Below are 6,383 nucleotides of genomic sequence, written 5' to 3' on the forward strand. Positions count from 1 at the left end.
CCACCATCGACGGCAGAACAGCTCCGCCCGGACTCCTACGGGAGCCGGGCTCCGCCTCTAACATCAACTGCTGCACAGCTCCACCCGGACTCCTACGAGAGCCGGGCTCCGCTCTCAGTATGAACTGCTGGTAAGCTCCGTCCGGACTCCTACGGGAGCCGGACTTCGCCTCTAACTTGGACTGCTGGTAAGCTCCATCCGGACTCCTACGGGAGCCGGACTTCACCTCTAACTTTGATTGCAGAGTGCTCCGCCCGGACTCCTACGGGAGCCGGGTTCCGCTTTCATTATCCGCTGCGGGTAAGCTCCATCCGGACTCCTACGGGAGCCGGACTCTGCCTACAACCCCAACCGAAAGGAGGACCCTTCCCGGACTTCTACAGAGGCCGGACTCCTACCGCTGCCGAGCCTCGATCAACAGATCCGCGCCCCTTGGCAAATCACAATAACGACCATGATCCTGTTCCACTTCCTGTAGCAGATTCCGCGCGGCTCCATCATCCCCTGCGGCGGACCCATTACTCTCTGACAGGCTGTGCCAAACGCCACGATTCTGCTTGCTCCCTGCGGCAGGTGCTGCACGATCCCATTACTCGCTGACAACTAGCGGCAACGGACGCCGCTCCACTACCTGCAACAGGCCCTACGTGGCAGGCTATGACAATAGCCACGAGTCTACCCCACTACCCTTCGCAATAAATTCCCCTGACCATGGGCGGCCCACTACCAGACGGTTACAAACGTCACCATCAATCCGTTGCCCCCTCCACCTATAAAAAGGGACCAGATACGTTATTCTCTAAGCTCATTTCCTTATCTCAAAACTCTGCTAAATTCTCCGTTCGAGCACTCCATTCTTGTTGAGGCAGAGAACTGACTTGAGCGTCGGAGGGTCTTGCCGGAGCAACCCCACCTCCGGTTTAGACTTCCCTTGCAGGTCCTGACGGCGACCGCGGCTTCCCCGACTCCAGCTTCTCCGACGCAAGCAGATTTTTGCGCCAACAGGATTGGCGCTAGAGGAAGGGCTCGTGTCTTCGCAGCACCCTTGTTCTTGAAGGAGCGCTCAACGGATCCGCTTCCGGCCATCTTTTTCGGTGCCCAATCCTCCTTCCCTCGTCTGATGCCCTCTCACGAGGTCTCTGCACAACTACCTCCGGCTATGGTCGCCGACAAAGGGTGGCCGGATGATCGGTCTCCTCCGGATTCCGTCAACATCATCTCGGGGGAATCCCGACGGGCGGAAATCAGCACATCAGCTGCATCCCTCAAGCGGCAAAAAGTTGAAGAACCCATAGTCTTCACTGAAGAAGATGCCAGGGAGTCCAATTCCCTCATGACGACGCGGTCGTAGTTTCCTTGAACATAGCAAATTATGACGTCCGTCGCATTCTCGTCGACAATGGGAGTTCGGCCGACATCTTGTTCTACAACGCCTTTTCAAGAATGGCCACTCTTGGCGGTCATCTAAGGCTGATTTGCTCCCCCTTAATAGGGTTTACCGGTGATGCCGTTCCGACGGAGGGAATGATAGCCCTAACTGTGACCGCGGGTCAGCATCCAAAGTAGTCCAGAGCCCTGGTGAATTTCCTGGTGGTAAAGGCACCGTCTGCCTACAATGCGATTCTTGGCCGACCCGGCCTCAATGCCCTCAGAGCTGTTGTTTCAACCTACCATTTGAAATTGAAGTTCCCCACCAACAAGGGGATCGGAGAGGTCCGGGGAGACCAAGCATTGGCCAGGCATTGCTACAACGTTGCCTTGCAAGGAAGCGATCAGGCGGACCCCTGCCCGGTCGATGGATTAGATACCCGCGATGACCTCGCTGAAGAGAGGGGTGGACCAATTGAAGATCTGATATCAATCCCTCTGAATGATGGGAACACAGAGCATGTGGTATTAATTGGCTCCAACCTGGGGGAGGAGGTGCGGACGCGTCTTGTGGATTTCCTCTGAAGAAATGCGGACGTTTTCGCATGGGTCCCGGTGGATATGCCAGGGATCGACACAGAAGTCATGGAACATCATCTGGCAGTCGACCCTAAACATCGACCGACAAAAGAAAAAATCCGGAGCCATGCCCCGGAGAGGCAGAAGGCAATAGCCGAGGATGTGGATAAGCTTCTCAAGGCCCGATTTATCAAGGAAGTCAATTATCCTGAGTGGATCTCCAATGTCGTCTTGGTCAAGAAAGCAAACGGCAAGTGGAGAATGTGTATCGACTTCAAAAAGCTGAATAAGGCTTGCCCAAAGGACAGCTACCCCCTTCCCAGGATCGACCAACTGGTGGACGCTACCTCGGGCCATGAGCTTCTCACTTTTATGGACGCATTCTCCGGCTATAACCAGATTAGAATGGCATCGGAAGATGAAGAAAAGACAGCTTTTATCACTAATCGCGGCCTCTACTGCTACAGGGTTATGCCGTTCGGCCTCAATAACGCGGGCGCAACCTATCAGCGACTGGTGAACAAAATCTTCAAGGAGCAGATCGGCCGAAACATGGAGGTTTACGTGGACGATATTCTCGTGAAAAGCAGGTCTTCCGAAAATTATGTCGCCGACCTCGAGGAAACCTTTGGCGCTCTTTGAAAGTACAGAATGAAGCTGAACCCAACCAAATGCGCCTTTGGCGTAACCTCAGGAAAGTTCCTGGGCTTCATGGTATCAGGGCGCGGGATTGAGGCCAATCCGGAGAAAATTCGCGCCATCCAAAATATGACCGCCCCAAGGTCGATCAAGGAGGTTCAGTGCCTCACGGGGAGGATTGCGGCCCTAAATCGCTTTGTCGCGAGGTCGGCCGAACGATGTTTGCCCTTCTTTCAAACCCTCAAGCAGTCGAAGAACTTCTGTTGGACCTCTGAATGCCAACGGGCATTCGAAGAATTAAAAGGCTACCTTAGCTCACCCCCACTGCTGGCGAAGCCCGAACCTGGGGAGGAATTATTTTTGTACCTGGCAGTCTCTCCCACAGCCCTCGCAGTCGTCCTTGTCAAAGAAGAAATGAAAGTCCAGCGGCCGGTCTACTACATTAGCCGTGCGCTGAGGGACGCCGAGACCAGGTATACTAAATTAGAAAAACTGACCTACGCCTTGTTGATTGCAGCTCGGAGACTCCGACCTTACTTTCAAGGGCACACGGTGACACTACTCACCGATCAACCGATCAAGGCGGTTTTGCACCAAGCTGATACCTCTAGAAGAATGGCAAAATGGGCAATCGAGCTCACAGAATTCGACATCAACTACAAACCTAGACCGACAATAAAGGCCCAAATATTGGCAGATTTCATAGTAGAATGCACCATCCCCGAAGAGGCCGAACCTGAGCAAAGCAAAGTTGACGACTTGAAGACTCGACCGAACTCACCCAACAAAGAAGCCAGTCCCTCCGATTGCTTTTGGACCCTCTATGTGGACGGATCTTCCAACATGGCGGGCGCGGGTGCAGGACTGATCTTGGTCAGCCCGGAGGGAGTCATCGCGGAGTACGCTCTGCGTTTCGAGTTCTCCGCAACAAACAACGGAGCGGAATATGAAGCTCTGATAGCGGGATTAAGGGTCGCCAAAGAGCTCGGAATAGGTCAACTCCGGGTGCACAGCGACTCCCAACTTATGGTGGGGCAGGTCAGCGGGAGCTATGAAGCACGAGAGGACAGCATGACCAAATATCTCGAGAAGGTGAAGGAGTTCACCCCTACCTTTAGCAGTTTCGACATCAGGCAAATTCCAAGGTCGGAGAATACCAGGGCCGATCTTCTCTCCAAACTGGCGACATCGGCTCCAGCCGAACTGCCCAAAGGCGTCCTCTTCGAAGTTTTAAAACATCCGAGTACGGAAGAGTCACGGCCCGTAATGGAGATCGACCACGAGCCCAGCTGGGTCGACCCACTGACGACCTACCTTAAAGATGGGGTTCTCCCCCAGGATGCGAAAGAGGCTCGGAAGCTCCGAAATCAAGCCTCCCGGTACATCCTTTATGAGGGCAAATTGTACAAAAGATCATACTCCTTGCCCCTTTTATGGTGTCTCCGGCCCTCAGAAGCTGACTACGCTTTATGGGAAGTGCACGAGGGAGCCTGCGGAAGCCATTTGGGTGCCAGATCTTTATCCCACAAGCTACTCCGCCAAGGGTATTACTGGCCAACGATGCATCATGATTCGATCGAATATGTCAAGAAATGTGATCGATGCCAGAGATACGCCAACGTCCAGAGACAACCCGCCACCGAGCTCACGCCCTTGAGTGTCCCATGGCCTTTTGCACAATGGGGGATGGATATTCTTGGCCCCTTTCCCATGGCGTCCGGTCAAAGGAAGTTTCTCCTTGTAGCGATCGACTACTTCACCAAATGGGTCGAGGCCGAGCCACTAGCAAAAATCACAGAAGCGAAAGTGCAGGATTTCGTCTGGAAATCAATCGTATGCAGGTTCGATTTGCCTAGAACCTTAATCACTGATAATGGACGGCAATTCGCGGGAGCCAGATTTGCTGAATTCTGTGAAGATCTAAACATCTCCCACAACTTCACATCAGTGGCCCATCCTCAGGCAAACGGCGAAGCTGAGGTAACTAACAGAACCCTTTTGCAGGGAATTAAGACAAGGCTTGAAAGAGCGAAAGGAACTTGGGTGGACGAGCTTTATCATGTGCTATGGGCGTACCGAACTACCCAGAGGTTGCCTACAGGAGAGACTCCCTTTGCTTTAGCCTTTGGTATTTAAGTCGTCATCCCGATCAAGCTTAAACTCCCGTCAGCACGAGTCGTGGCATTCGACGAAACCCAAAATACACAAAGTCTCAGGGCCAACCTCGACCTGCTGGAAGAAAGGCGGGAGATTGCTCAGGTTCGGATGGCGGCCTACAGACAGAAAGTTGCCCGGTATTACAACGCCCGAGTCAAGAACAAGGCATTTAAAGCAGGAGATCTAGTACTCCGACGAGCTGCTGTCTCGCAACCACAGGGCCAGGGGAAACTTGCCCCGAACTGGGAGGAACCTTACGAGGTCAAGGAAGTAGTTCGGCCCGGAACTTATTATCTTAAGGAGCTCGGAGGAGCCGACCTCCCGCGACCATGGAACTCAGAAAACTTACGGATGTACTACCAGTAATTTCGTCCTAATCAAAAGATGCGTGCCCATATGTCTTGGGACAATTCAAGCAAACTGTATCAAAAACAAGAGGGCAACCTCTTAAAGTCGAAGGCCCGGTTCTTTTAGACCGGATGGGGGGAGAGGCCTTACAACGCCCATATGTGCCCCCACAGCCCTGTTAGGGACAGGAGGAGAACCTCGCCCTAACTTGAGCAAAGTCGAAGGCCCGGTTCTTTTAGATCGGATGGGGGGAGAGGCCTTACAACGCCCATATGTGCCCCCACAGCCCTGTTAGGGACAGGAGGAGAACCTCGCCCTAACTTGAGCAAAGTCAAAGGCCCGGTTCTTTTAGACCGGATGGGGGGAGAGGCCTTACAATGCCCATATGTGCCCCCACAGCCCTGTTAGGGACAGGAGGAGAACCTCGCCCTAACTTGAGCAAAGCCAAAGGCCCGGTTCTTTTAGACCGGATGGGGGGAGAAGCCTCGCAACGCCCACATGTGCCCCCACAGTCCTGTTGGGGACAGGAGGAGAACCTCACCCTAACTGGAGCAAACCCGGAAACTGATCCTTCTAGACCGGATGGGGGAGAGACCCCACAGCGCCCTAAAGCATCCCCGCAAGCCAGGCTAATAACGCGAGGAGGACCTCACGCCGGCCCGAGCAAAACGAAAGGCCCGGACTCCTACGGGAGCCGGGCCCCAGCGACAAAGAAGACTTCACCCGGACTCCTACGGGAGCCGGGTTCCGCTCTCAGTATCAGCCGCTGGTAAGCTCCATCCGGACTCCTACGGGAGCCAGACTTTATCTTTAATTTTGATCGCAGAGGACCCCGCCCGGACTCCTACGGGAGCCGGGGAATGCCTCCAACATCAGCTACAGAACAGCTCCGAGGGGAACGAAAGGCTCCACCCGGACTCCTACGGGAGCCGGGTTCCAACGACAAAAAAGATTTCACCTGGACTCCTACAGGAGCCGGGCTCCATCGACGACATCAGCTACGGGACAACTACGCCCGGACTTCTACGGAAGTCGGACTTTGCCTAGGACTTTGGTTGCAGGAAAATGAAAGCTTTGCCCTGGCCCCTACGAGAACCAAGCTACTTCAACTTCAGGAGGACTTCTCTGCTCAGACTCCCAAGGGAGCCGGACTCAGCTCCGACTTCAACAGAGAAGAAACCCAAGCAGAAAGGAAAGCAAACAGTGCCCGAAGGCAGCGGAAGCCTGGACCCCCAAATTCAAGCCCTAGGGGGACTTCGGGCCCGAAGGGCCCCAAGCGAGCCTGCAGCCGT

This window comes from Elaeis guineensis, chromosome 9 (genome assembly GCF_000442705.2).
Source record: "Elaeis guineensis isolate ETL-2024a chromosome 9, EG11, whole genome shotgun sequence".
In the NCBI taxonomy this organism is placed as follows: domain Eukaryota; kingdom Viridiplantae; phylum Streptophyta; class Magnoliopsida; order Arecales; family Arecaceae; genus Elaeis; species Elaeis guineensis.